This window comes from Silene latifolia, chromosome 1 (genome assembly GCF_048544455.1).
Source record: "Silene latifolia isolate original U9 population chromosome 1, ASM4854445v1, whole genome shotgun sequence".
Lineage (NCBI taxonomy): Eukaryota > Viridiplantae > Streptophyta > Magnoliopsida > Caryophyllales > Caryophyllaceae > Silene > Silene latifolia.
Genome location: NC_133526.1, coordinates 79,151,747 through 79,163,783, shown reverse-complemented (window position 1 = coordinate 79,163,783; position 12,037 = coordinate 79,151,747).

Genomic DNA, 12,037 nt, shown 5'->3' with positions numbered 1-12,037 from the left:
GCAACCTACTTTACAATTTCTGAGTTTTAGAGCCATATAATTGGTGACATTCATGACCGGTTCATGTAGGAATTGAGAGTAGTACTCCTTGCATAACATGTTTATCACTTTTGCACTTTTATGAAATTCGATTGCTTATCACTTGCATACTGTGACACCCCCATACTCCAAGTGCCTTACCAGGACCACTCAGGTATAGGGCCATCACCATCTCGGTTCCCTGAGGCAATGATAATCAAATGACAATAACGAAACACAATTTAAATAGTAATAAAGTTTAAGTGATTACAACCCAAAACAAAACTGATAAAAGTATAATACAGGTTCTCCAAAACTAAGTGTCTAAAAACTAAACAACAATATCTGACAACAGCGGAAGACTCTTCTAACTGCAAGTGATGACTTATCCCAGCTAGCCCATAAGCACCATATCAAACCTGCTCAACAACTGCTCACCATCCCCGAATGGATCACCACAGTTTTATAAAACAAAGACGGGGCAGTACTAATCACACAATTATATAATCACAATGAGACAAAAAATAACACAGCTCAATCGTCACACACAACAGCCTGAACTCCATCACCAACTCCTCAATATTGACTACACACCAAAGTGTGTAGCCCTGCCAGAGTACCCATCGCAACAGATTACTCCTCGCCGCCAGTGGGGGACCACAGCCGTTCCCACCTAAGCCCTACTCATCTCCGTCGAGCGATAAACCCAAATCCATTAATGTGCACATCCCTTCTGTGGCGGGTTCCACAGAAGGCAAATCATGGGCGTGGAGCCACTCCCGCAAGTGACTCCACTCAGCCAGGGACGCACCCCGAAGAACACAGACAGATACAATCACAACAATCAACAACAACCAAATCCAACAACCGTCACAATACGAATATGATACTTTACAACAATCACAATCAACAACAACCACATTATGTGACTAATACTGAGTAGGGAAAAACCTACCTGGAATGCAACATAAGCAGACGGTCTCAATAGCTGTATCAAAACCTCTCCTCTACGAATCCTCCTCCTAACACATAATCATATAATTACTAAAAATCACAATTAACCATCAAAACCCCCAATCCCTCAAATTAGGGTCTAAACAAAGTTCATTAAATGCTATAAAATTGGTATGTAGATCTTACCCTCGACGCAAGGATCACAAGGACACAAAGAATGATGAAATCCGACCTCTCAAGCTCCGGGATTTGCCAATAACACGGATGATGCGAATAACGTAGTCTCAATCTTCTTTTTAAGATTATTAGGTTTGTAAAAGTGTTTAATAAAGATGACGGTAGGAATTATATACTAATCCGTGTTATTAACAAAACCCGTCAAAATAATACCCGTTAACCGACCTGCTCGATCGAGTAACTAACGTACTCGATCGAGTGCCACTTACTCGATCGAGTGCCAAGGCTACTCGATCGAGTACCCTACAGGCAGACTACTGTTTCGTAACTCAAAACACCCTTACTTGACATAGTAAGGCCCACTTGATAGAGTACCCAGAGACTCATAAAACCGTAGTATTACAATCTTCCCTCCTTAAAAAGAACTTCGTCCCCGAAGTTCAAACCACAACAAAATAAAAACATACTACCTCACTCCCGACACTACCACCAAAACAAAACTCAACACAAAACTCCGACACATGCTACCAACCCAAACTCAACCCGACACAACTCACTACTAACTATACCAAAAACAACATAAAAAGGTGCAAAAACTATTCGCGATCATCTCCTACCCCCTAAAAGAAACAAGGTTACGTCCCCGTAACCATACATACCTGATAAAAAAGAAATGGATAGCGCTCTCTCGTGGACACCTCTGCCTCCCATGTAGCCTCCTCAACCTCATGATTCGACCAAAGAATATTAAGCAAGACTGTCTCGCCATTTCTAGTTTTCCTAACCTTCCGGACAAGAATCTTCTTAGGCACCTCAAGGTAAGACAATGAATCATTGTAGATACCTCATTTCTGCACCTCCCGCAAACTAACCGGTGATGATTGGGCCGCATGTTTGGTACGCGGAACGATTTATGACAGTTCGTAATTTTATCGTCAAGTGATTGCTCAAATATTAATGTCTACCTCTTAGTTGTCATTTACGTGCCGATACGGTCGTTTTGACAGTAATTAGAGTACATTTGGAGTCCGGGCCTAAAACCTTCTTCATTTTCTGATAACCGTTAAATACCGAGTCAGAATGTTCTGGAATGTTCCGGATATTTCTATTCCATATTTCATAATCTTTATCTTTTGGTAAACAATTTCCCGTAATATTCACATAAAATATTAAGAAAAACCAAATTATTCCGTCCTACCATAACTTAAACACGGAAATCTTTCTTCCGCAGGAGGAAACCACTTGGGAATAGACGCAGCAGGTGCTGCGCCTCTTCCAAGAGACGCAGTTCCTGCTGCGCCTCTTCCCAGGTCCTTTTCTGCGTATTTCTCGTATCTTTTTCATATCTTTCCGAGATTCACTTCCAAAGAGTCTCCGAAACCCTAATTCCTTCACGTGATTAGTATAAATAGGAGCCTTCGCTCCTCATATTTCTCACGCGAGTGTCCGCCCTTCTCTTCTCCCTTTGCATTCTAGACCTTTGTTCTTACTTTTTGGCGTCTACATGCTTGAACATTCGACCACGTAAGCTCGGATCCTTCTGAGTACCAGCCTCGTTTGCATGACCGACCAATTTTGACCAACTCCACAATCAAACAACATAATTAATCTAATCGTTTTCCTCTTACGAGCGCACTTTCTATACATTCGCGTCGAGCATCACTAATCAATATCTTAGTCCTTCTCGTTTCGTCAAACATGTAAGTCTGAGGGTGTAAAATTCCCTTTATTTATTGTATTTTACTTTTTGTATCACAATTGTAAGGTTTATGTCGAAAATACCAATTAAAACCGATTTCTAAAACCGTACTTTAAAACTCTTTTTAAGGATTTTCAGAAGACAAACAGTCGAGAAAGGACGCAGCAACTGCTGCGCCTCTTCGAAGGAGCGCAGTTCCTGCTGCGCCTCTTCGTGAGGCTGCCGCAGTTCCTGCTTCTTTTCTTCTTCCTTCGTCCTCTGTAATTCATTAAGTATTTGTTTTGTTTCGTTTGTTCTTTAATTCTCTGATATCATAGCACAATAATTTCACATGTATATTGTTTATCATTCATTAGCACATAATTTATCATTCAAGTAATCAATATTTGCGGGTTTTCGTCATTAAATTCAATTCGGGTTTTAGAGATTCAATTCATCAATATTGAGTTTCTGGAATTCCTCATTGACATATTTACATCTGTTATTTGTCATATGCATCACATATTCGTCATTAATTTGTCATCAATTCATCTTTTCTTGTTTATTTCATTCACTCATGTCACTAATTAATCATTTATTCATGTAATTAATTCGTTTGCATCCGTCTCACCCATGTTTTGTTGCTTTTATGACCATTAATCACATGTAAACAACCTACTAATCACTTTCATCCGAGTAAATAAATTAATCAATCATTAAATTTACCGACGAGTATTAACAACACGCAATTCCGCTACACGCCAGAATTGAGTCGAACAGACGCAGAATGGCCTGCGCCTATTCAAGGACGCAGACTTTCTTTCTTTATTCGGTTGAATTCTGTCCCTGAACTCCGTTTTTGCCTTGACTTAGTTATTTAGCTTACGCATAATTAACTATTATCCGTATTATCACCTTCTGTCTTGTTTGTTATTTCCTTTATTCATTCTTTTTCTCAAATCATCCATTTTAAAGGTATTTTCGACATAAATCGCGTAATCCATTGTAATTATTGTAATCTTCTTTCGTTGTATTATTTATCGCATTTGTATGATTCATTTGTATGTTTTCACATGTAATTGAGCATTAAATCCTACTTCGACCCAATTGTTTGCTAATTACGTGTCAACCGACTTAGCCTAGTTTTCACATGTTAGGATTAAAACTTGGATGTTGCATTGCATGCATATAGCCGACGATATATCGAGTAAGAATGATGTCCCTAATCATTAGTAGAGGCCGCTACCGAGGCGGGCGGGATTAGGTGTTCGATCAAAAGAGCTTCCTAATACGTACCCTCACTCCTTACTCCAGATCTCCGTGAACACCCGGGTTCATTGAAAGCCACGAGAGTCATTCTAGACACAGAATGCTAAGGGTAACGATTGCTTGTGCATGTCTTTACTTTGTGTCTTGACATGACGCGAGGTATTCGAACGGTTCCAATTTCCCATAAAAATTGGTGGCGACTCCAACAAAAATGCAAACGCTTGTTCTCTTCCTCCCAAGCGCCCCCGTGGGCCCCCCGCTGTCCACAGTTTGGCGACTCCGCTGGGGATAATACACTTACGTGTAGCCAAAGGTGAAACTTGAACAAGGTTAGGGAATAATTTGTACAAGACAATTGTCGGTTTTCATAACTCGGTCTTCCTAGACCGTTTTATTCGGCCTTCCTAGGCCCAACCCAACCCATTCGACAAATCGTCCTGTCTAAACGGTCCTAATTCTTATTTGGGTTTAAGGATGGATAGCGATTGACGTCATCCATACCATGATGCTTACTCTTGTTTGTATCAAGGGCCTTCACTACTTGAGGAAATGGACTAGGAATCGGCTTTACTCTTGTTTGGTACGAGCCTCTCCACAGACTTCGGGTTTGATGGTTCGGTATGGCAACCCACCCTTTAAACCAAAACCCTTTTAAATGCACTCAACATCCCGTTATAATGCTTGTATGAATGTTTGTACCCTACGTGGTCAACATTTCTAAACAAAACTATGTGGATTTTTGTAAAAATCAAAACCCTTATTTAAATGAAAAATTTCGAAAAAAAAAAAGAGAGAGGCCATTGATTAGCGCAAAACCCAGCCAAAACTCTGTCCGTTCGTCGAGTAAAAATTCGGGTCACAAGCCCATTTCAAAACCTCACTTTGAACCTCACTCCTACAACTACACTATAGTTGACTAGGATACACATTTTCAAAAACCTTGTCTTTTCTTCAAAGCTCACTCAACACAAGTGGCAAACACCCTCTTCAGGAGTCAAAACATTTCTTCTTTTAGCAAGTGTGTTAGAATGGTCGATCGTGTTTTGATTCGTCATCAATCTCTTATCCAGTTTTCAAGATGCCTGGATCCAGCGAAACAAACCTCCACCAACTTCAAGATGGTAATGATCGAATCCTAGCCGCGCTAGCCCAAATCCAAATTACCCAAGACCAAGTCCATGATCGCCTTGAGACCATCGAGGGCTGGATCTATGCCGTAGAGGGAAGGTTGCCTCCCCATGAAAGTGAAGTAATAGGTGACTCCGCGGATTAATCCAGGGATGAAAATCCTCCCATGGGACTAACTGTAGCCGAGAAAAGACTCCAATACTTAGAGGAGCAATTGATGTACCTTAAGGGAGATGACATTTACAGGGAAAATAATCGCAAGTGTGAAGCCGTTAATTCCAAATTGCCAACCAACTTCAATATGACGGATATCCCTAAATTCAAGGGACACGAAAACCCTTTGAACCACATCCGTGCCTTCAAGGATTACATGTCTATCAAAGGCATCAAACCCGAGATGTTCTTAAGGATCTTTCCTTCATCTCTTGACACCATCCCGAAGCAATGGTTATACTCCTTAGAACACAAGAAGGTCGCTACTTGGGAAGATGCCGCAATTGAGTTTTCTAAACAATATGCGGATAATGCCGAGATCCAAGTTAACATGCGCACTCTAGAGGTTCTTACCCAAAATGACAAAGAAGGATTCACCGACTTCCTAAGTAGGTGGAGGCAGACTAGTACCCAACTAGTTGAACGCCCGGATGAGGCTACCCTTGTGGAGAAGTTTGTGGACAATCTCAAACCCATCTATGCCAATCATTTGAGATACCAAAATATCAAAACTTTCAAAGACTTAACCGTACTAGGGACAAGGATTGAAGATGACATCCGTAAAGGACTCTTGTCCAAAACGGTAGGTCGAGGATATCAAGGCTCAACAAGTCGTTCATACGGCTCCACTAGCAAGACAGATGAAGTTAACCTTCTCGAGCCGTCCAAGAAAACTACCCCACCAAGGAAATTCACAAATCTTGGGGACACCTACTCCAACGCTCTAAAAAGGTTAATGAAGCAAGGCAAACTCCAACCCATTGGACCTACTCCCGAGCCTGAAAGGAAATCCAAATTATGGGACGAGAACTCGTACTGTGAATACCATAGGGGCAAGGGGCACGACACAGAAAAATGCTACAAGTTGAAAAATGTGCTTCAAGACATGATTGAAGATGGTCGATTGCCAATACCGCCGGGAGGTAAACCCAACAACACTCAGAATCCTCTTGGAGTTCTAGTGATTACAAGTGACGAATCTACCTTAGATTGTTCACATCTCATTTCTCCAATTGAAGATGAAATCCATGCAATCGAGAATGAAGGGTTCTATTCTACTATCTCCCCTACCATTTCCGACTTCATCACATGGGCAAGGAGTGTAGATAGGCAAGTTTGGGAATTAGGAAATATGGTGACAACTTTACTCGATCCCAACGCAGCACCCAAGGAAGATATGCCACTAATCTTCTCTCAAAATGCTACTATGCAAGAAGCAGTCACTATGGTAGATAAACTAGTCGATCAAATCATACGACTAGAAGATGAAATCATGAGAATGAGGAAACTAGCTACAATCAATGGAGTTTGGGCCGACGATGACGAGGACGAGTACGTCATTGAGAACTCCCTAGTCAAGGAAATAGTCCAAAATGGTGAAGACCAAGATGTGGATCACCTAACTCATTCGGGACGTCCATATCAAAACACTACTCAAAATGGTCCAACCAACGTTGTCACACCAAATGATAACGAAGAGGACTCCACTGACCATTTGCTCAAGCAATTACAGAAGACAAAGGCTGATCTTTCAGTCTGGCAATTAATAACGAGCTCATTCCCACATCGCCAAGCTTTGCTGCAAGCTCTGGCCAAACTAAATGTAGCACATAACTCGACACCTGAAGATGTAGTCAACTTGGTCTTCCAAGAATCACCAAAGCTAAGTAATCCTATTACTTTCTCAAACGAAGATTTGCCACCTTTTGGCGCTAGTCACAATTTAGCTCTTTACATCACTGTAATTTGTCTAAAGAAGAACGTGCCAATGACCTTGGTAGATGATGGCTCCGCGGTCAACGTCACACCCCTCAAAATGGCGTACAAATTAGGCATGAAAGAGTCGGATTGGACCCCTACCAATCAAGGTGTGCGTGCATATGATGGTACACGACGAAAGGTGGTAAGACTTGTTAACCTAACCATAGCCACAGGGCCAATTGAGCGAAAAGTTAATTTCCAAATAGTGGACATCGAAGCTTCCTTCAACATACTTCTAGGAAGACCTTGGATTCACGCTTCCAAAGCGGTAACATCCACCCTCCATCAAAAGATCAAGATCCCACTAAATGGCAAAGTAGTGACGATCACTTCGTCACCCATCAAGGCAATAATCGAAAAGCAGTCGAATAATCAAGTCCTTGCAGATCCCGTATACGAACTTGGGGGCTTCCAAAGCATAAGTGTCATAGAAAGCGAATTGGCACCCTTATATTATGATCCCTACTCCAGCTTGGTGGTCAACCACATACTCAAAACCCAGGGATACTTCCCTGAAATGCCTTTGAACCCTACCCGAAGACACACCTTCGCGCCATATAAGGAAGGCAACTCAAAAAGGATACCACTTGGACTAGGGTACAAACCCACTAAAGAAGAGGTTCTCGAAATGCTTGCTCAAGTCCAAAACCGTAAGCACGTAGGAGTCCAAATGCGACCCTATTTCCCTACCCTAAATGGGTACTTTGTTGAAAAAGGAAGTCTAGAACTCTTTCACGGATTTCCCGAGCCTTGGCATTACCTCGAGAGGAAGCTAGCCGGAATCGAGATCTTTCACGATTGCTACTTCATCCCTCCAGAAACGGTTCCTACCGCCAAAACCCGTCAAGCACCTTGCTTAGACGAACAAGCTGTTAGCCTATTGTTTGGAGAAGATCGATTTGTTAGGGCCGTGCAAGATGAGATCATTACCATGATACTTCAAGACGATCGTTTCAACCCCACCGCGTTAATCACAGAAACCAACGCAAGTCAGCAGAAAGGATGGAGAAAAATCAATCAAGTGGACCAACAATCAAGGAAGACTCTTCAAGCTCATCACTGGAGAAGGAGAGATGTTCAAAGAAGAACCAGAAGACGATGAGTTCGAGTCGGAGTCGGAGTCAGAGTCGGAGTCTAGAGAAGTCATTAGAGAGTCTCCTCCTGTCGTCATCCCCACTCCCTTTGTTTCTCCTAGCTTAGCCTTGAGTAGTCACGGTAGTTCGGGAAATGTCCCAACCACTGTCTCTTTGCCGCCACTGACCATGGATCAGTTGGCTTCTTTGTTTCAACTCTACTCAAATTTTAATATGAATAAATCAGGTTCTGCTTACTCTTTGTGTTATCTTGAGTGCAATTCTATTTACGATGATACTGAGGATGGCCAAGACCCAGACTCGACCGAAATACCTCCCTACGTAGCCAAAGAAATACTACAGGAAGGGGAAGGGGGACCAGTAATAGAGGACACCGAACCCATCAATGTAGGAACCGAACTAGAACCCCAAGAACTTAGGATAGGGACTACCTTGAGCTCTACCGAAAGGGCCGATTTCATAGAACTCCTAAATGAATTCAAAGATGTTTTCGCTTGGTCCTACAAAGACATGCCAGGGATCGACAGGGATATCGCCAAACATAGAATTCCGATTAAGCCAGGTTTCAAACCCAAAATGAAGCTTCGACGAATGAGAACAGAATGGGCTCTCAAGATTAAGGAAGAAGTTGACAAGCAATTCAAAGCCGGGTTCATCAAAGTTTCCGAGTATTCTGACTGGGTAGCCAACATATTACCCGTACCCAAAAAGGATAGGAGAATCCGTGTTTGTGTTGATTTTAGGGACTTAAACAAAGCAAGTCCTAAAGATGACTTCCCTCTACCACACATCGATATATTGGTGGACAATACTGCAGACCACGCGTTACTTTCTTTCATGGATGGGTATGCGGGTTATAACCAAATTAAGATGGCCATAGAAGACATGCATAAGACCGCCTTTGTCACTCAATGGGGAACCTATTGCTATACGGTCATGTCATTTGGATTGATCAACGCCGGAGCTACATATCAACGCACCGCAACTACACTCTTACATGACATGATGCACAAAGAAGTTGAAGTATACGTAGACGACATGATTGTCAAATCCAAGGATAGAGAAGGGCATATTGCGAACCTTCGCAAATTCTTCGCAAGGCTACGAAAGTACAACATGAGGCTCAATCCTCAGAAATGCACATTCGGAGTAACATCTGGCAAACTCCTGGGATACATCGTTAGCCAACGAGGTATAGAAATAGACCCTTCCAAGATCAAGGCTCTGATCAAAATGCCACAACCTCAAACAGAAAAAGAAGTCAGAGGATTCCTGGGAAAAGTGCAATATATAAGTCGGTTCATATCGAAACTCACCATGATTTGTGAGCCTATCTTCAAGAAGCTCAAGAAAACGGACCACACAATGTGGGATGATGATTGTCAGAAGGCATTTGACCGAATCAAAGAGATATTGGCTAAACCACCAGTGCTCATGCCACCTCAACGAGATCAACCTCTTGATTTATATCTCACAGTAACCGAAACAGCCATGGGTGCCATGCTAGCTCAAGCCGTAGGAAGTGAAGAAAGAACTATCTACTACCTTAGTAAGAAGTCCTTGGAGTACGAGTGCAAATACTCACAACTCGAAAAGACATGCCTCGCTCTTGTGTGGGCAACGAAGAAGCTACGCCATTATATGCTTAGCTACTCCGTCAAAATATACTCCAAAATGGATCCCGTCAAATACCTCTTCGAAAAACCCGTCCTCAACGGACGCCTAGCAAGATGGACCTTGATGCTCTCAGAATTCGACCTCAAATACGTGCGTGCCTCGAAAGTTATAAAGGTCGCGCCGCCGAATTCTTCGCAGAAAATCCCATCAATGACGCACAAACGATAGACACTTGGTCATTTCCAGACGAGGATATACTCTAAACTGACGTAGACTCCTGGGACCTTTATTTTGATGGAGCATCAAACTTAAGAGGATTTGGAATAGGAGTGTTGCTCATTTCTCCTGAAGGCGAGCATACACCAATTGCTGTCAAACTCAACTTCGAGGTGACAAATAACGCGCGAGAATCACGAAGCTTGTCTCATTGGACTACAAGCGGCAGTGAGCTTAGGCATTAAAAACCTACGAGTACATGGGGATTCATCCTTGATCATCAACCAAGTTACGGGATCTTGGAAAATTCGAAGCGAAAGCCTAGCACCTTATCAAGCCAGAATAGACCAAGTTGCCCAATTCTTTGATCACGTGACGTATCTACACCTACCTCGGGAAGAAAATCAATTTGCAGACGCTCCTGCGAAACTTACATCTTTGATTAATATGCCCGATGACATGGTGGAAATGCCTTTGTGCATCGAACGACGGTCAGAGCCGGCTTATGTACACCAAATCACCGACGAAGAGGAAATCGCACAGGAACCCTGGTTCCAAGCAATCCTGAATTTTAAGCTCAATGGTACCTATCCACCCGATATGGACAAGAGGGGACAACGTGCTATACGCCTACTAGCTTCCCAATACGTTCTCATGCAAGGAGAGTTATACAAAAGAACGCCTCTTGGTGTAATCCTACGTTGCCTTGATCATTCACAGGCGCGGAAAGTGATGGAAGAGGTCCACGATGGAGAATGCGGTCCTCACATGAGTGGGCCCATGATGGCAAAGAAAATCACACGTTTGGGATATTATTGGACCACAATGGAATCCGATTACATCAAATACGTAAGACATTGCCATAATTGCCAAATCTTCGGGAATGTGCAACATGTCCCACCTTCAATACTCTATACGATGACATCTCCTTGGCCATTTTCTGCTTGGGGAATTGACATAATCGGGAAGATAACCCCAGCCGGAACAGAAGGTCACTGTTTCATCCTAGTGGCAATCGACTATTTCATCAAATGGGTAGAAGCAGCTTCCTACACCAGTCTCACGGCTAAAAATGTGGCAAAGTTCATACAAAACAACATCATCTGTCGATACGGTTGCCCACATGAGATCATCAGTGATAATGGATCACATTTCCAAGCTGAGACTGAGCAATTGCTAGCCAAATACAAGATTAGGCATCACCACTCTTCGCCCTATAGACCACAGACTAACGGCGTGGTAGAGGCGGCAAACAAGAATGTTGTCACGATTCTCAAGAAAATGATTGACAACTATCGAGATTGGCCAAGCAAGATACCCTTTTCTTTGTGGGGGTATCGTACATCTGTTAGGACGCCCACTGGGGCTACTCCTTTCTATTTGACCTACGGCATGGAAGCCGTACAACCGGTCGAGCTAGAGATACCATCCTTGCGTATCTTACTCGAAAGTCAAATCCCAGGTGCCGATTGGAAGAGGGATAGATATGAAGAACTCATCCTCCTGGATGAACGTAGGCTACGCGCCTTGCATAATGTCCAAACATATCAAGCACGTATCAAACGAGCCTTCAACAAAAGGGTTAGGCCAAGGAACATCAAGGAAGGAGACTTAGTACTCAAATCGGTTAGAGCTCTTCTACCTGTCGACCCACGGGGAAAATTCAAACCTAATTGGGCCGGACCATTTCTAGTCAAATCCATACTTCCAGGGGGTGCGGTTTGAATCACAGACCTAGACGGGAATGAGTTTTCAAACCCAACAAACCTTGGCCAACTAAAACGGTACTATGCCTAGAATAAGAACAAAAGCGCGCCTCGCGTAACCCCACGTGTCGCTCTTGTGGCACTAAATAAACGGCCCCTGGCCAAGCTGAAATAAGCTAATGTCACTATGCTCTTGCATTTTGACG